Source organism: Heterodontus francisci, chromosome 22 (genome assembly GCF_036365525.1).
Source record: "Heterodontus francisci isolate sHetFra1 chromosome 22, sHetFra1.hap1, whole genome shotgun sequence".
Classification (NCBI taxonomy): Eukaryota; Metazoa; Chordata; class Chondrichthyes; order Heterodontiformes; family Heterodontidae; genus Heterodontus; species Heterodontus francisci.
In genome coordinates this window covers 67,843,523-67,863,890 of record NC_090392.1, presented here as the reverse complement: position 1 = coordinate 67,863,890, position 20,368 = coordinate 67,843,523, and the positions used below count along the sequence as shown (strand labels likewise).

Here is a 20,368-nt window from a genome sequence, read left to right as displayed (position 1 = left end):
TCTCAGGTGATCTTGTCAAAAGACCAAAAGGTCGAGGGGGCTGGTGGTGGCTGTCTGAGATCTTTGCTTACCTCCCCCTGCATGGTCCTGATGTCTCAGGCCAGACTTTCAAATGTAGCTCTCTTTAAAAAAAAACTCATAGGCAAGGATACAAATATCTCCAAGAGAAAACTATCAAGTTACCAATCTTAGCTGCACTTTCCTTAATTTCACTGGAAAGTTCTAGACTTCTTGGAAATTCTACACTATATTAATTTAACAGTTTAAATTCTAATTTCACCATTGTTTATCCCCAGAATTCCTTTCTTAGCTCTTGCATCAGCCAGATCTAATTGCCAAATCCCATTAATTATAATTCTATTTCATTTTGAGCCCTGGAGAAACTTTACAGTCCAATATTCATAATATCATTGAAATAAAAATCAAACATTCCCATTTGATTCCAAGCATTATTATGTTTTTTTTTAAATCTTAGATGACATTTTAATTTCTTAAAAGTAACTTGTTAAATTACACTGGATTTCAACATCACAAATTATTCCAAATTCAAATAACAGTGTTGCTGGGTGTTACGACCAGGTGAGAAAAAAGTATCTAGGGGCCCCTTTCAGCCTTCACCTGGTCTTACTGTAATAGGATTTAATTTTAAACACACCGTGTTTTGAGCTCCCCCTTGGTGAATCCTTGTTCACTGCTTTCCATTTATAAGGCAAAGAAATGAGCGCAAACAGGCTTTGTTAGGTTTAAAGAAGAAAAGTGAAATTTATTAAACTTAAACTCTAATTCCGTTAATGCCTACGGATACACGCCACGCCCACGCAATACGCACATGCAAATAGAGACATAAAAGGAGAAGAAAAAATAAAGTGAAAACATTTGAGGCGATCACTGAAGACTGTTCTTCGAGCTCACTGTAGTCCTTGCTTGTAGATAGATCTTGCTTTTCACTGGGGCCTAGTATTCTTCTTAAACCTTGTTCACTGTCGGAGACTTTTCTCTATTGGGGTTCACAAGTCTTCAATGGGTCTTCAGTTCCATGAGAAAGATATGAGAGCAAGCAGAAGAGAGGTCTTCTCAGCCCAGGAGCAAACAGCTTTCTGAGTTCAAATTGTCCATGGCAAGTTAAAAAAAAAACAACAGCCAATTAGTCATGTGACTAAATTGGTCTGACCACATCGGTTTGTGTATTTGGCCATCTTAGCAGTCAACTTGGAATGCGAGCTCCTCCACCCTCAACGTCTGGTAATCAAAAGTCCATTGTGGATCGAATGCATCAGGGCATGGTCTTTTGTCCCTTTTAAGCACGGTCTGTAAATATGCAAAATGTCTTTCCAGTCAAGGGTCTGTTTTTTTTTAAAAAGCAAGTTCTTTATTTTCTCTGGTAACAGTTTAAAAATCACTGTTGATGTGGCGAAATTAATGTGCCTCATTCTTGGCAGGTGGGGGCCTGCATGACACCGGGGGTGACAGTTTTGTTAATGTTCCATTTAATTGCTCCACAACAAGTCATTATGGCACAGAAGGAGGCCATTCAACCAATGGATTCTCTAGAGAGCAATCCAGTCATTCTGTGAAAATACTTCAAAGTCATTGCCCGCTTACCCTGCTTGATGGTATCACTATTGCTGGATACCTAGAGATCCCTTTGACTTGATGCCAGATTCCAACATATGTTGGGAAAAAGGAAATCCATGCCACAGAGAGTGTTAGATCTTTGTGAGCAGCTTTCTTCGAGATCGGCAGCAAGCGCTTTCACTTTGTTGCTGACCAATGAACTCTGGGCTAATGTGTTGTGAGCTCAGGAGGAAATTTTCATTCATTTTAGCACAAGAATCATCAAAAGGGATGACCTCAGAAACACTAAGTTCTAAGAAGAGTACTTCAATATTGTTGAACCACAATGGATGATTGTTGAAATATTACAATGATTTTCATGGAAGTTCACTAGTTTTAATCTATTCCCCGCAACCTTTTAAAAAAAATGTTGAAAATAATGAGAACCATCTCTCGTACAGCTGGTGCACTACCTTCTCAGGGGCAATAAATGCTGGTCTTGCTAGCGACACTCACATCCCAGGAATGAGTTTTTAAAAAAGTGTCATGGTATTCGCGTCAATCGTTTACTGACTGGAGATGTTAGATGCATTAACAATGATTTAAAATGAATAAATGAAGAAAATAAATGTCAGATAAAAAGTGAAGTTTGCACTTAGTTGCCACAGCACAGGTGAGTGTTACATCCAGCAGTACACGCCTTGATTGTAACTTCCTCACCTGTTTAAAAATCTTCACAGCAATTACTTTGACCTAAAGTGCTCCCAGATGTACAAAACAATATGATTTATAACATTTTTTCCATAAGTTGTGCATTCCACAGTTGGAAAGGACTGCATTGCTTGAGTGCTGCACTTACCACTCAATTGTGTGCTACTTGAAGCACACTCGAACACACCCAAGCTTTCAAAGGATGCAAACAACAAAGTTGGGAAGTCCTGACAATATGCTAATAAACAACTGTCAAATAACAACTCTCTTTCAATGCAATGCGAAGGAGAGAAGAGTCATTTCATCCTCTCAATGTTCCTCCCACCAGCTCCAAGTAGGAGGTGCACATTCATGTTCAGCAAATTCCTTACATTTTAGACAACTACCAAAAAGAGGTGTCAAGTAGGAGTGGCCAGTTCAGCACTAACCCACCTCTGCTTTAACTTTGTGAATTTGTGGTACTAATAATTCTTTAAAATTTTCCAAATGGCACCAAGATGTAGCTTGGCTGGTGGTGAGAAGAGCCCTCCCCATCCGATCCTTCCTGCACGCCTGAAGTCTCGCCCCCTCCGCACAATGCCCCGGCGATGGCTGTGGTGGGGAAGAGATGATTGCCCACCTACTCCTGGAATGTGTCTTTGCAAAGCAGGTGTGCAAAGAGTTGCAGTGGCTTTTGTCAAGGTTCATCCCAAGCAGCTCTGTAACACAGGAGTCTGTGCTCTACGGGCTGTTCCCAGGGATACACACCGAGACAAACATCAACTGCTGCTGGAGGACTATCAATTTGGTGAAAGACGCCCTTTGGTCTGCCCGAAACTTGCTGGTCTTCCAGCGTAAAGAGTCGTCCACGACCGAATGTTGCAGACTGGCACATTCCAAGGTCCAGGACTACATGCTGAGGGACGCACTAAAGCTTGGGGCAGCCGCAGCAAAGGCTCAATGGGGAAAGACCAGAGTGTAAGGTCCCCCCACCAAGCTGAACTGAGGGGCTGGATCCATGGGAAACCCCTCGAACTGTATCGGGAAAATTTTCATTTGCTGTAAAATGTAAACATGTAATTGGCATGACAAATGTGAAATGGAAGGGTTGTGAGTCAACTCATGATTGTAACGAAGCAAACGGACTTCCTTTGCACTGTTTGTATTTTTTGACTTGGTGCTTTTTGAAACTGGTAATGTATTTTTTTTTACAGATTTTTATGAGTAAAGTATATTTTGGAAATAAAAAATAATTTTTTTTTAAAATATTTCCAAATGGCAGCTCTGCTCACAACAACCGTGAAAGGAACAACCCTTTTCTTGATACTTTCACACTGAGAATTTACAGTGTTTTCATGTGGACAAATGAATAAGGTATATTTGTATTAAAGAAAGCTAGTAACCCCTTTAATACTACCCAATGAGCATCTTTTTTTTTAAAGAACTGCCATGAATTTTCTGCTACGATGCATTCGGCAGGCTTTTAACTCAAACAGCAATTGGAACTGTTGAAATGGACTTTTTAATGACAATAAACGGGTTGTAAAAGGTTTTAAATTGTAAGCAGCATGATTAATTACAGATAATACTGCCAGATTGGCTCTAAACACCCACACAAACTGTAAGAGTTGAATAAACCTTAACTGGATATGATTAACAATGAGGATAAGACTCCCGAGGTGTAAAAGAGGCTCCTGTATAATATAATTTGATGGTTCATTAACAATATCGTCTTCTTATGTTAATCATAGCAGATGAAAACTTTGCAGTACTGTGGCTCCAAGTGTATTTGCTCTTATTAAGGATGACAAAATTTATTGGGCACTGATGTTTTAGCATGATTTTATAATGCGCCATATCTCACACCAATCGCCCCACTGCATGAGTTCCGGCACTTGATTCGATGAGGCCGATTGGTGAGGATGTGAACTCAATCACGCTGAAATAAGCACTGGTAGTGTGCTTGGCTGGTTCTGATGCACCAATCTCCAACACAGGGCAACAATTGAGTCTAGGTAACAATTTACTTCAAAGAAAAAAGTTGAGGAACAAAAAAAATCAATGCAAAAGTAAATCTGCAAAAAGGAGTAAATTCCTTTGCTACCACCACCACCTCTGTCGTCAAAGTAATCAAGCTCAGTTTTCTCTTTTCTTTTGAACATTTGTGATTGTGGAGGACATTATACGAATTGTGTTTTGACGTGAGAACAGGCTTTGAAGTGATAACTTTTTATCCTTCAAACCAGAGGACTCCCTTCAACATATTTAAGTACTGGAGTTCCCAGAGTTACACATCAGCTTTGATTTTTTGGTAACGCTCTCGCCTACAGTCAAATGGCTATGGATGCAATGAACAAATAATCTGGTCTGATAGTCTGAAGGAGTGCTGCATTGTTAGAGGCACTGTTTTTCAGAGAATGTTAAACGAAGGTCCCACCATCCAGTTGAGGTGAATCAAGCCAACATAAAACATCCCATAGCCTTATCTCACATGGCACCATTTCAAGAAATAAAAAAGGAGCCAACAATCCTCCCTCAAGCAACATGACCAAAGAAAACAGATCTTCTAGTCATCCATTTCACTTGTTGTCTAGGGCACTTTATTGGGTGAAAAGTGACTGCTGCATTTGCCTACATAACAAGGACTGCCCTTCAAAAGTATTTCACGGTTTGTGAAGTGCTTTAGGATATCCGGATGATGTAATAAGGGAGTTCTATATAAGCAAGCCTGTTTTTTCCTTCTTATGTTGAGGAGACAAGTGCTATATTTTAATAATAATTAAGGCTCAGCAGGCCAATGTAGCATGAAAGCTCACATAGCAGTTTTATGTAAAGATCATCTTAGTAGTGATCTTAACACTTCACTCCTGTTCTCCAAACCTTCGCAGATATGTTCATGACCCACAGTAAATGAAACAAGGAGTCATCAGATATGAAGGACACGCACTGTAAAATAACATTCAAAAAGGAGCAGCGGTGCCAGCAGCAGGGTTAGCTCTATAGTCTCAAGTCCATGAAAAGATAGAATATATTGAGTTGCTTTGAAGAAGTGTATTCAGTATTACTTCTTGGCATTCCTACCACACCAGCCCTTCTGCGCACAGTAAAAAATTGCACAGCAATGAAAGAAAATCGATGGCTCACTGATCTTCTGCAAATAATGCCATGCTATCTTTAATGTCCACCTGAACAGGCAGACTTCTAAATCTGAAGGTTGTGGGTTCAAGTCCCATTCCACAGACTTGAGCATCGAATCTAGGCTCACACCCCACTGCAGTACTGAGAGAGTGCTACACTGTCGGAGGTGCCCCATCCTCCCTCTCAGGTGGGCATAAAAGATCCCAAGGCACTATTTCAAAACAGGAATACTGGGAGTTATCCCCAGTGTGCTGGCCAATATTTATCCCTCAACCAACATCACTAAAAATTCAGATTATCTGACCATTATCTCATTGTTTTTTGCAGGACCTTGCAAAAATGGCTGCCGCTTTTTCTACATTACAACAGTAACTACACCTCAAAAGTGCTAATTTGGCTATAAAGCATTTCAGGGTATCCCAAGGTCATGAAAGGTGCTATATAAATGCAAGTTATTGCATCCTCTCTTTCTCTATTGTTATGATTACCTGGCTCATGGTTTGTATTAATTTTCTAGAGTAACTTTTAATTTAGGAATTGATTTTTTTTAATGCAAGACAAATGAAAACAGCTGCTTTGGGAAGCTGGCAAAACAAACCTAGGAGGATCACAAATTAAAAGGGGACCCGTGTTTTAGTAAGGTCATAATGGGAAGTGCAAAGATGCTACACAATGGGGACCGCTCTCAACTTCTTGATAGAGACTGTGTGTCTACAGCTGCTTCAGTCGTGGTTTAAATTATTCATATGATTTCCCAGAATAAAGTGAAGATTTGGAGTTGGAAATAATTAGTTTAAATTGCTATCTGGGACAATCCAAGTATACCATTTTGCTATGGAGATAGATGATGCAGGGAGTGCCGGGTAGTGTTTTTGATCTGTGTGCTCGCTGACAGACAGAGTTGGCTTTGGAAAGACAGGCTGTTGGTCATAGAGAAAGCTTTGAAAGCAGCTGGGCTCAACAGCAAAGAGGCCATCGGGAACCAGAGGCATTTCCATTTAGAGTAAAACCCATGCTCAAGCTGGGAGGTCCAGATTCAGGAGGTGTTGGAAGAGAACTGGAATAACGCCTAATGGATGCTAGCATGAGAATTGCCAGGAGATCCCATACCTCAGAAAACAGCTGAGAGATTACGGAAAAATCACAGTGAATTCCTAAGAACTGTGGTACACTTTGGATTGGTCCCAGGAGAAAAGTAAACAAATTGCCCAGATCCTTCAACGTATAGGTGAACTCTTGGGTGGAAGTAAAAGTAAAACGGAGGTATTCTGTTGAGGTTTAGAGTATATGACTTAGCATTTTAAGATTTTAAGTTTAAAGTATAAGTGATTTCAAATTGTAGTGCTAAGTTAGGAGTGTTTTGCTTTGTTTAACTCTTGTACAGGAAATTTCTTTTGTTTAAAATGTGAAATCTTGTGGCATAGTTCTTTTTTAAAAGAGAATGTTGAATTCCCAGTTAACGATCCCTAATGGGATCGTAACACTACTTTTTAATCTATTCTCAAACGTTTCCAGACAATAACAACTACAATGACCTTCCATGCGACTTCCAAATATTATGCCTACAGCCCATCATTTTTCTCTAATTCATTAGTCATTTTACTTGTCCTGCTAATCACTGCACATATGAAAGGAAATGAAAAAAGGGATTAAAAGGGAGGGCAAGAAGGATGGCATTGCATCTTAAATTGAAGAGCTGCAATGGGAGTCTAAGAGAGACATTAACTCTATTCTCATTTAAAACAGAATGCAAGATAACACACAAGGTTTTTTTTAGCATCATATAAAAAGGAGATTGGCAGAAGTTGGAGGTTTTCTTTGTAAGAGCAGGAAAAATGGAGAATTATAAAAAGGTAATGAAATTACAAGCTTCAGTAACATTATTACTTTTACTTACTTGTACAGCCACAGAGCTATTGACTTATGGAACACGCTGCCACTAACAGAAGCACTCAGAAAGAAATGAATAGGTTCCTCATTCAGCAGCGAACATAAGGCTCGGTACTCGGACAGGAATGAGATGAAAATGGACTCTCAGAGAGCAGAGCCGCCTCATTTGAGCTATGCTGCTTGTAACCACAGCAAAATTCTAAAAGCAGCAAGTCAATTACCAATACCCTTGATGTTAAACACAGTTTTTCCTTGCACAAATAACATTTAGCCACTTATCATTACAATGCAAAAATTGTTTACATAAATCTCTCAGTGCTGCCTGCTACTTGCTCTGAGCACAATGGCAAAGGAACTTGTATGCTTGCACATGTGCTTCACAATCCAGTCTGCAATGTTAGGACAGCAGTGTTGGTTCGCTTCCTAATTCCAAAAGGATATAAAAACAAGTTTTGAAAGGATCCATTGGAATATCTGACCAGTTCTTATTCTTGACTATTGAACAAAGAAAATCTTAAGGCCCAACAAGAGCACAGGTTGGCCCCATCCACCTTCCTGCTGAACCCAATGTGTTTCTCTGCAAGATAAATTATCCAATTTTACCTTTATCTGATCTGTGCAGCATGACAACTACAGATTTAATTATTTTTTACAAGTGGATGTATTGGCCAATTCAGTCGGTGTTTGATTACTTACTTTCCATGATCATAGCAAGAACCAATCGGACAAGTTTTCTTGAGTTGACAAAGAAAGAGGTTAGCTTTATTGTACTTAAACCAAACTAATAAAAATAATAAACACACCAACTTTCACACATACTAGAGGTTCACACACACAAATAGGTTACACAGTGGGGAAGGGTGGATTGGTTGAGTAAGAGTCCACTGAAAAAAAAGGGTGTACAGTCTGTGGAGTTTGATGATTTGGCTGGCTTCTAGCTAAACTCGGTTGTCCTGAGGCTTTAGTTTGAAGAGGTAGACGATTGATACAGTGAGTCTCTTCGAGACAGCGATGCAGATGATTTCCTCCTGCGGGGTTTCTGATTGTAGCCGGAGTATGCAAAGGTGGTCAGTCAACAGGCAGAATTTGAAAGCTTTCAAACTGGAATGGAGACAGGCAGAGAGAGACAGAGAGCCCCACTTGGGTTTGCACGTCAAAGTCCAGATGCTTTTCCTTGCTGCAACAGAGAAAACACCAGCTTAAAACCACAAAGGGGGTGGTGGGGTGGGGGGGGGGGGGTGGTGGGGGGGGGCTTATCACATGGCAGTGTATTTTATCTTGCTAAAAAGGCAGTTCCCTTAAACTTCCTGGGTCTTGGTTCATGCTGGGATGAGTAGGAATGAGCAAATCATTTCACCTCCACCTCACAGGTCTTGCAATGTAGTACACAGTATTGCAAATTAGGTGACCATCTTAAGCTGCTAGCAAAGTCATCTTTTATCTATTACTTTTTAAAAAAAATTTTTGAAGTACAAATTCAGATTACCAGTCATTGGATTGAAGAAAATCATTTGACAAAGCATGTTGGCATGACAAAGGTGTGTTAATCCCCACAGAATACCTAGCCTCTGACCTGCTCTTGTAGCTACAGTGTGGCTGTGGTAGGGTGAGGGAGAGAAAGAGAGAATGAGGGTGGGTGATGTCTTAACATTGCAATTCATTTTCAGGCACAGGAGGAAAGTCAGTCAGTAATTCTTCTTGTGTTTTATTGGAATTTTTGGAGCATTACTTTTTTTTTAAAATTTATCCTCACTCATTTTATCTTCTTTGAATGGATTTATATGGTATTAAGTGCAAGTCACATAAAAAATTGAAAAGCATCCCCAACCGCAGGTTCTCAAAAACAGCCTGTGCCTAATGTGCATGAATGATGGTTGAAGGAGTTGTTTCTTGAACTTTAATTCTTAAAGAAGAACGAGATGGTGTGGGTTCAGCCTGGGTGTCTGACTGGTTACACTGATTTACTTTTATGCACGCTCATTTTAAGCTGGAGCATATTCTAATGAAAATCGGGAGGATATTTGGGCATAAAACTTGACATTGGCAAAATGGCAACATCGAGTGCATTTTCGGGTCTAACATCTGGGTTGAGGCAAAGGAGGATGAAACTGCAGGCCAAAGAACATAAGGGCTGATTCAGCCATGTGGCACACCCAACGAGGAGCCTTGCTCACAAGTCACTGGCACATATTCCAGGGTTTCCTGACCTTGTAAAATGAATAGATAGAAAATCACAGACTCCTCACCTGCAATTTCCTTGTGAGCACACTCCTTACTGCGAGTAGAAGCAACTTTGAAATCAGGCGTAATCCCTCTTAATATATTTCTATGTCTGGAAATTCATTGTGTGAGCTTTGCTTTGTGCAAATAGAAGAATGAGGAAAGACTGTAAACAAAACTCTATTTGAGTTTTCATTTGGATTGAAGTTAAATGTTATTTCTGGATGTAATATTGTAACCTAACCAGTCCAATAAATTACTCAATTAACAAGAGCTGACCATCGGACTACTGAAGTTTTGAACCTCACTGTAACAGTAGACTGCAGTACAAGTTTAGTTTAGTTTAGAGATACAGCACTGAAACAGGCCCGTCGGCCCACTGAGTCTGTGCCGACCATCAACCACCCATTTATACTAATCCTACACTAATTCCATATTCCTACCACATCCCCAGTTGTCCCTATATTTCCCTACCACCTACCTATACTAGGAGCAATTGCTAATGGCCAATTTACCTATCAACCTGCAAGTCTTTGGCATGTGGGAGGAAACCGGAGCACCAGGAGGAAACCCACACAGACACAGGGAGAACTTGCAAACTCCACACAGGCAGTACCCGGAATCGAACCCGGGTCCCTGGAGCTGTGAGGCTGTGGTGCTAACCACTGCGCCACTGGGCCGCCCAAGTAATGAGAAAATAGATTGAAGGACATCAAGGTCGTTTCTTGGCTTGCTTTTGCATTGCTGCAAACTGTGGAGAGGACATAAGCCACAAGGCGACAAAATGAGGAAAATAGGATGGTAAAAATATGTTAAATTATTTTTTTAACAGCTTGAACTTAAAATTGCCACAGAGAATGTGAAAAGAGATGATTTTGAGTGGAAGTGCTGCATAGTGAATCGCTTTGAAGTTCCATGGCACTAAATAGATAGGGCAGGGATTTCTGTTCTTGCTCCTGCATCGATTGAATCACCTGGGTGCAGCAAATAGACAAAAAGCAGGCAGGAACGAGCACACATCCTTAAATGGAGTCTACTGGATTTTCCATCCATTCATTTCAATGGACAGTACATCAAGAAGGCTCTCTGCCCAATCTTCTCTATTTGCTGCCCCAGTATTTACTGATGAACCAACATCCCAGGTATGGGATCAGAAAAATCTGTCCCAGGACCCTGAAACTTCAGAATGCTGTAGTGAATTTGATTGAAGTTAGAGGAAGATACTGTTTACAAAAACACAGAAAAGGCATAAAGTTAACAGCAGCAAACAGAGGCAGGAAATAGAATCTAAAAATCAGGAAGGCATATAATCTTATGAGCGTGATTGTAGAAAGAGCTGAGAATAAAATTTATCATGGATCAAAGGAGGGAAAAGAGAGAGGATGTTTTCTCTGAAATGCTCTTCTCAGAAGTATTGGTGACAATCACATACAAGGCTTTGCATGACTTAAGATAGACAAGACTTGTTCTTATAATCTTGTTTACTTTTTCCACTTCTTGTGACTGTATGTGATTGTAAGTGATGTGCTTTGGAACTGTTTTTATTTGCTTTTGTCCTTTTTCTGCCTCTGATGATACATTTCAACATTCGTAAAATGCCAATACAAACAAATGCTCTACACGGCTTTATCAAAGTAAAAAGAAGTGCAATTCCTGAAAAGTTACACAATGCCTTGGTGTCCAAGATGTGACCCATAGTCATCAAATGGGTCAATGTTGCTACTCTGAACAGTCACACGTGTGGTGGGGCAGAAAATGGCTTTTTAAAAAAAAAGCAGAGAAGGTTAAAGGGAGATTTGATAGAGATTTTCAAATCTTGAATTTTTTTGATAGAATAAATGAGGAGAAACTGTTTCCAGTGGCAGAAGGGTCAGTAACCAGAGGGTACAGATTTAAAGTAATTGGCAGAAGAACCAGAGGTGATGTGAGAAAAAAAACTCTTTACACAGCAAGTTGTTGCAATATGCAATGCACTGCCTAAAAGGGTGGTAGAAGCAGATTCAAGAATAAACATTCCAAAAGGGAACTGGATAAATATTTGGAAAGATAGAACGTGCAGGGCAATGGGGAAGGAAAGAGGAGTGAGACTAATTAAGTTAGTGATTTTACGGGATAGGTATTACAGACCTGGCACAGGCTTGTTGGGCCAAATGGCCTCCATCTGTGTTTTATTATTTTATGATCTCCTGCACCTGTTAGCGTTAGGTGTAGTTTACTTGGATTTTCAAAAGGTATTTGACAACATTTCTCTTTCAAGCTTTGTCATTCATTCTTGCCAATTAGACCCATGTATTAAAAAAAACTATGTAATGAGTTCATGTTGTCTGATGCAACATAAATGAAATGCGTGGAGTCCGGTTATGCTGAAGCTCTCTCACAGGTTTTTTAACAGCTAAACTATTATGTACAGTACAGAGCAAACTATTTACAGAACCTTACTATGGGCATTACAGTTGCAGATTGACTAAGGCTTTTAGTCACATGACTACATCCTGATACTTAGCTCATTAGCATACTAAGATCTTAAAAGGGACATCACTCTTACAGGCGCTCATACAACAAACTACAGCATTAGAAATTATACCACCCTAAGATTTAATTCCGTGTAAAATTATACTTCAGCACTGGCAGAGATATTAGGAAGTAAATATGTTCATAAGTGAGCTCAAAACCTCTAGATCATGAGCACAAAATGTGGGCAATGGACAAGAAGCATTACAAGGTCACGGTGATAAGATAGCGAATGCCGAACTAGAGAAAATGGAAGGAGATTCTTAGCTTTTTGAAGAGAATTGGATAATGAGCAAGAAATAATTATGATCCATGGAAGTAAGTTCCGAATTGTCAGACCTGTAATTCTTTTGGTCAAATATAGAGCAAATCTACCTACAAGACTCACATCCAAGCTATAGTTCCGTTAGCTCAGGTATGGGTTAAGCTGTTTAGTATTGTGGGGAGGGTAGGGGGGCAGTGTGGGGCAAGGGGCAAACTGGCAACACATGACTCTGAGTCCTATGGCTTTTTGTTGCTTTCAGAAGTTATCCATAAAAGCGGAATGTTTCACATATGCAGATTAAAGTGATGATATTGATATTTGGTGGTAGTCACAGCATCACATTGCTGTCTCTTGCAGCACAGATAATCTAATACATTCCAATGACAATGGTATGACTTTTCACTAATAAATTGCTCTTTGCATGGCTTTAGCAACTAACGTTTTTGTCCTGCCCAATATTCCATCCCTCATTAACTTTCTATCACCACATTGAAAATGACAATTGAAAAATGCCAAACAAACCACTATTTTCAACAATCATCAGTACTTGCTGCTTGTGCAGCTCTTCCAATCAAGGTTTGCATGGAACTATTTTTTCCCCAAGCGATGATAAATCAATTAGTAGCCACTTGTGGGAAGAAAGAGATGCTGCATAGAATGGTGATGGAGTGAAATGAGCGAGTGAGATCAAAACTAAAAAGCAGAGGATAGTTCCAGGCATGAGTTTGGCATGACCTCTGACCTGCCCTCTCTCCAATCCCTATATGAAATGCTTTCTGCTTGTAAGAAGTTAAAAGTCTTTGCTTAGATGGATCCCTTCAGTCAGCATGTATTGTCATTCATTATCTACCTAAAGAGGATGGACAAACAGAGAAGGAACACATGTCGGAAGGAGGAAGGTAGGAGAAATGGTAGGTCATCCAAATGCCCAGCCCAGAAACCACTTTGAGAGTTCCTCAACAGAAAAGCATGCAGGTACCTTGTGTTGGTGGATAACTAGCGTTTGTAGCTTACTGCATTTAATAGACAACACTGCAGAGACATTGTAGAGGAAAATAAAGTACAGATATATGAGCACTCCTGTGCATATGGAAAACATATTAACAATCTCCCTGAAATCAAGTTGGCAGTGAATTATTGGGAATATGCTTTCGAAAGCAACATTGTAAAATTTGGTCAAATACTTAGCTTGGCAGGAAGGTGAGCCTTTGGCTTAATCATAGCATTTCCATCCGAGTCAGAAGGTGAAGCGCTCAAGCCCCACTTCAGATAGCCCCAGCGAGCAGAGACCAGAATATCAGCTCTGAATACTAGGTTGCCATCTGGCAGGCGTACTTGTATCTGATGAGTGCAGGTAAAGGATAGGTGGGGCTCTTTAGTCATGGTTGCAGCACACCTTGGAAAAAGCTACTCAGATGATAAAAACCTGAGGAATACAAGGGAAAACCCCCTTAGCTTCTCTTGCCTGGTAAGTGGCTCAAGGCTAAATGACAGAATACTTGCCCTGGTAACCTTTTGCAAACCAATGAATTTCGTCTGAGCTTGTCCTAAGGTCAGTTGACTCTTTCAGCAACCTCCATTCAGACTATTCCAGCAATACAGAATGTTGCTCCAGTCATAGAGAACATTCCAGTTTGCAGAACCAAGACATTGACCTTGGTTTGCTCCCTGCACATCTTTACAGTTATACTCAAGATTATGGAAATTAGATAAAGTCACAGAATAACACTTGGTCAGTTCAGAGCACTGCAGGCATTTACAGCACTCCAAGAGCAGTTGTCCCACTGAAGTAGCATAGTGCTCTAATCAGGTGACATTGTTTCTCGTGTGTCTCCAAAACTGAAAATTGTATTCATTCAAGCTTTGGAATCAAGAAGACAGAAGTAGAAAAATACTGGACTCTAGTCTTGCAAGGAAGCAAATGAATAAAGAACTTTATGATGGTGTAGAATATACAAATAAAAACAAGAAATGCTGGAAATACTCAGCAGGTCTGGCAGCATCTGTGGAGAGAGAAGCAGAGTTAACGTTTCAGGTCAGCAGCCCTTCTTCAGAACTAGCAAATATTAGAAATGTAAAAGGTGATAAGCAAGCAAATCGGGGGTGGGGGGGGGCGGGCAAGAGATAACAAAGGAGAAGGTGTAAATAGGACAAGGTCACAGAATAGCTGACCAGAAGATCGTGGAGCAAAGGCAAACAATATGTTAATGGTGTGTTGAAGGACAAAGCATTAGTACAGATATGGCGTTAATGGACTCAAAATTGAACAGCCGCAAGTACAAACATGAAAAAAAACAGTGGGTAAGCAAACTGAACAAACTAAGATGAAATAAAATAAAATAAACAAAAAAAAATTTTTTTTTAAAGGAAAAAGAAAATAATAACTAAAAATTAAAGTAAAAAGGAGCCCGTCATGCTCTGAAATGATTGAACTCAATGTTCAGTCCGGCAGACTGTAGTGTGCCTAATCGATAAATGAGATGCTGTTCCTCGAGCTTGCGTTGATGTTCACTGGAACACTGCAGCAATCCCAGGACAGAGATGTGAACATGAGAGCGGGGGTGGCGCTGGGAGGGGGGTGGGGGGCGGGGAGTGTTGAAATGGTAAGCAACCGCAAGCTCGGGGTCCTGCTTGCGGACTGAGTGGAGGTGTTCTGCAAAGCAGTCACCCAGTCTGCGTTTAGTCTCCCCAGTGTAGAGGAGACCACATTGTGAGCAGCGAATACAGTATACTACATTGAAAGAAGTACAAGTAAATCGCTGCTTCACCTGAAAGGAGTGTTTGGGGCCAGGGATAGTGAGGAGAGAGGAGGTAAATGGGCAGGTATTACATCTCCTGCGATTGCAGGGGAAGGTGCCATGGGAAGGGGACTAGGTGGTGGGGGTAATGGAGGAGTGGACCAGGGTGTCACAGAGGGAGCGATCCCTTCGGAATGCTGACAGGGGAAAGGAGGGGAAGATGCGTTTGGTAGTGGTATCACGCTGGAGGTGGCGGAAATGGCAGAGGATGATCCTTTGGATATGGAGCTGATGGGGTGAAAAGAGAGGACAAGGGGAACCCTGTCGCGGTTCTGGGAGGGAGGAGAAGGGGTGAGGATAGAGGTGTGGGAAATGGGCCGGACACGGTTGAGGGCCCTGTTAACCACAGTGGGGGGGAATCCTCAGTTGAGGAAAAAGGAAGAAATATCAGAAGCGCTGTCATGGAAGGAAGCATCATTAGAGCAGATGCGTCGGAGACAGAGAAACTGGGAGAATGGAATGGAGTCCTTACAGGAGGCAGGGTGTGAAGAAGTGTAGTCGAGGTAGCTGTGGGAGTCAGTGGGCTTATAATGGATATTAGTAGACAGCCTATCACCAGAGATGGAGATTTATTTATTTATTTATTGAGAGATACAGCACTGAAACAGGCCCTTCGGCCCACCGAGTCTGTGCCGACCATCAACCACCCATTTATACTAATCCTACACTAATCCCATACTCCTACCTCATCCCCACCTTCCCTCACTTCCCCTACCACCTACCTATACTAGGGGCAATTTATAATGGCCAATTTACCTATCAACCTGCAAGTCTTTGGCTGTGGGAGGAAACCGGAGCACCCGGTGAAAACCCACGCGGTCACAGGGAGAACTTGCAAAACTCCACACAGGCAGTACCCAGAATTGAACCCGGGTCACTGGAGCTGTGAGGCTGCGATGCTAACCACTGCACCACCGTGCCGCCCCTTAGAGATAGAGAAGTCGAGGAAGGGAAAGGAAGTGTCAGAGATGGACCGTGTAAAGGTGAGAGAAGGGTGGAAATTAGAAGCAAAAGTTGATAAAGTTTTCCAGTTCTGGGCGAGAGCAGGAAACGGCACCGATACAGTCATCAATGTATCGGAAAAAGAGTTGGGGGAGGGGTCCTGAGTAGGACTGGAACAAGGTATGTTCGACATATCCCACAAAAAAACAGGCATAACTAGGACCCATAGCAACACCTTTTACTTGAAGGAAGTGAGTGGAGTTGAAGGAGAAGTTGTTCAATGTGAGAACAAGTTCAGCCAGGTGGAGGAGGGTGGTGGTGGATGGGGACTGGTTGGGCCTCTGTTCAAGGAAGATGCGGAGAGCCCTCAAACCGTCCTGGTGGGGGATGGAGGTGTGGAGAGATTGGACGTCCATAGTGAAGAGGAGGCAGTTGGGGCCAGGAAACTGGAAATTGTCAAAATGACGTAGGGCGCCAGAAGAGTCACGGGTGTAGGTGGGAAGAGACTGGACCAGAGGAGAAAAGACAGAATCAAGATAAGAAGAAATAAGTTCAGTGGGGCAGGAGCAGGCTGACACAATGGGTCTGCCAGGATGGTCCTGTTTGTGGATTTTGGGAAGGAGGTCGAAGCAGGCTGTCCAGGGTTGTGGGACTATGAGGTTGGAAGCTGTAGAGGGAAGTTCTCCCAAGGAGATGAGGTCAGTGACAGTCCTGTGGACATGATGTTCGGTGGTGGGGTCATGGTCCAGAGGGAGGTAGGAAGATGTGTCTGAGAGTTGGCTGTGAACCTCTGCAAGGTAGAGGTCGGTACGCCATACAACAACAGCACCACCCTTGTCTGCAGGTTTGAAGACCATGTCAGGGTTAGACCTGAGAGAACGGAGTGCCTCAAGTTCAGAGGAGGACAGGTTAGAGTGAGTGAGGGGGGGCAGAGAAATTGAGATGACCAATGTCGCGCTGACAGTTTTCAATGAAAAGATCAAGAGCGGATAAGAGGCCAGGGGGAGGGGTCCAGGTAGAGGCAGAATGCTGGAGGCGGGTGAATGGGTCTGCTGATCGGGGCAAGGACTCCTGGTCAAAGAAGTGAGCCCAGAGGCGGAGGCGACAGAAGAAGAGCTCAACATCATGCCGAGCGCGAAATTCATTGAGGTGGGGGCGTAAGGGGATAAAACTGAGACCTTTGCTGAGTACAGAACGTTCAGTGTCAGAGAGGGAGAGGTCAGAGGGTATAGTGAATACACGGCAAGGGGTCAGATCAGAAGTGGTGGGGTCAGAGGGAAGTGAAGGGGAAGAAGGATCTGGAGGGGAATTAGTCCCCATCAGCTGCTGGAGCTTGCGTTCCTTGACACCGGAAAAAGGAAGAAAAAAAGTTTTTTGTTAATGCGTCAGATGAGACGAACGATGAAATGAAACTGCGGAGTAGAACAGCTCTGAGATAAGGTGAGACAGTGCTGCTGGAGAGAGGGGTCCAGTGTGTGCATGTGGCGGCGCATAGCACTGAGTGTCGATCTCAGGATGCGGCGAGAATAGCAGTCCGAGGAACATTGCATTTCTCGGAGATACCTGTAGAATATACAAAGTTCATTGGAAAAAAATAATCGTGGATATTATTGCAAGTTAAACTGCAAGAGCAAGACAAAGGGGATATAGGTATAAGCTGATCAAAGGCAAGCTCAAGAATGATGTAAGGAAGCACTTCACAGAAAATGTGATCAGTACCTCAAAAATGAGATTTCAAGTAGGATTACAGAGGGAAAACTCTGGAATTCGTCAAAAGGCACTCATGTTGTGAAGTGGATAGTTTAGGTTTCCAGGGAGCAAAAAAAAAAAAGCCCTGCAGCCTCCTTCATCTCATCTATACTTACCTTTGTGATTATGATGTTTCCTTGATCCTATGATTCTATTTAGAGCTGGCAATGTAAATAAACTCAGGTTTGTTGCATTACATAAAGCCAAGGAAAAATTATTAATGTGCATACAGTCCCTTCCTGGTTTGGAATTTATATACCATCCAAAGTCCTAATGCTTATTCAAGAATTCATTATTCCATTCAACAATTCAAAAAGTTGGAGCACATTTTTCTTGTAATCAAAGTTGCTTAATGGGCTCATGTGCATTTGGTTAAAAGTCCTCAGAGATGAAAAAAAAGAGTGTAATATTAGTTTGTAGTTGTTAGTAGTCAATGAGTGCAGATACATGAAGTCCCGCTTTATGTATTGCATCAGTACAGCAAAAAAAAAATTATTGAATAAAATCAAAGAGAAAGTCCAGCCATTTCCTGCTATCTTTCAACAGCATCACCAAGTCATCCAAGTCACAGACCCACAATTGACCAGAAGCTGAGCTAGAATGTCTGCAATATCAGGGAGAGGCTGTGACAAGTGGCTGACCACTTGACCCTTCAAAGTCTATACTCCATCTAAAAGGGCTCAAGTCAGGAAAGTGATCGAATACTCAGCACTCATCTGGATAGTGCAACTGCAACACTCAAAAGTTCAACACCATCTAAGACAAGGCTGTTGGCTTGCTTAGTAGCCCTACCAGTTGGCTCAATAGTCACCTCCTCCATCACTGGGAGACTGGTTTCAGGATGTATGATCCACAGGGTGCAGTGCAGCAATAGCACCCTTCTCCTTTGCAAGCTACCACTGACAAAGAGATCAGTAATGTTGTGGGTACACCATCAATTGCCAGGTTCCCCTCCAAGTCACACCAATCCTGACTTGGACAGATACTGCCATTTCTTCCTCGTCACTCAGTCAATATCCTGGAATTGCTTACTTAACACCCTAATGGGTGCACCATCTTAATAAGGGCTGCTGTGGTTCCAAGGGAAGGCCCACAACCTCCTTCTCAGGGCAACTAGAAATGGAACATACATGTGGCCTTACTAGCATTGGCCACATTCCTAAAACATTTTACTTTGTTCCAGAATCTCATTCTTCATCATAGCTGAAAATCAAACCAATTACAATCATGATCTGCCCATAATTCTACAATTGTTTACAGAATTGCCTACATTTCTTACAGATACACTGTAATGCACATGGAGGAAATCCTCTATGCAACTACGTGTTCACAAGAGATGCAATCATTATGTGTCGATATCTCTTGGGGAAGAAAAGAGAATACATACCATAGAAAAGTCTGCAAAGTTATGAGGTTACACATACAACCTCAATACCTACTGCAAGTTAAAGACAGTTTACTAAAGAACCAGCAATAATCGAATGGCAATAAAATGAATGAAAAGATGTGTTAAGTTTTCACAAATTAGGATTTGTTTTTACTCCCAAGATAAAACAGCAAGCTACAAACGGGCTCAAGTGTGAGATTTATTATTTATTCATGCTAAACATCAACACCACACTGATATGTACTTCAAGTCATTTTTATACTCAAAAGAAAGATCTACCTAATTCATTTATATCTGCAGCACTGACAATTTGTTTACATACCTTACGAAAAGCCAGACACTGATGCAATTCCTCAACATTTCTTCAGCAATCCGATTTGTAAACCAGTTCAATCGTCAATTTATAAAAGGAACATTTGTTCTCTGCTGACGAGGATGAGAAGCAGAACACTATTGGAATACCTGAGGCATGCACACTAACAACCAGTGCTTGATGCTGACAGTCAGCATTTCCTAAGGTCTGTCTGCATGTCAGCATTTGGACTTTCTGCTGCCCCTCTACTAAAGTTGTCCCATAGAGCCTGCCCTTTGCTTGTTGAAATGCCATAAGTGGCATGCTTGAATAGATTTGTGGAGTTTGTGCTCTTGCCTGCCTGTACGGACGGAGTCTATAAGTACATGTGAGAATGTGGATTCTGCACTAGCTCGTGATCATGACCTAAAGAAATTGAAAAATGCTTCGCAATGTGCATTGTTTTTTAACTCTTCTGTCCATCCCTATTTCTAATCTCCTGCAGCCTTAGAACCCTCAGACAGACCTGCACTCCTCCAATTCTGGCTTCTTGAGCAACTCCCATTTTAATTACTAAACCATTGGCTGCCATTCCTTCAGCTACCTGGGCCCTAAACCTATCCACTTCTCTCATCGGAACTAGGAGCAGGAGTAGGCCACTCGGCCCCTCAAACCTGCTCCACAATTCAACAAGATCATGGCTGATCTAATTGCAACCTCAACTCCATATTCCTGCCTCCCCCCGATAACCTTACACCCCCCTGGCTTATCAAGAATCTATCTATCTACCTCTGCCTTAAAAATGTTCAAAGAATCTGCTTACACCGCCTTTTGAGGAAGAGAGTTCCAAAGACTCACAACCCTCAGAGAAAACATTTCTTCACATCTGTCTTAAATGGGCGACCCCTTATTTTTAAGCAGTGACCCCTAGT

At 41.8% G+C, this 20,368-nt stretch overlaps 1 long non-coding RNA gene across 1 annotated transcript in view; it reads right to left on the bottom strand.

Annotated features, from left to right (window-relative positions):
* LOC137381634 (uncharacterized) overlaps positions 1-19,690 on the bottom strand; it is an 83,878-nt gene extending 64,188 nt beyond the window's left edge. The window contains exon 1 of the long non-coding RNA XR_010977203.1: positions 19,467-19,690. This is a non-coding gene — a long non-coding RNA (uncharacterized lncRNA). The remainder of the gene's footprint in view (positions 1-19,466) is intronic.
* Positions 19,691-20,368: the final 678 nt, after the last annotated feature.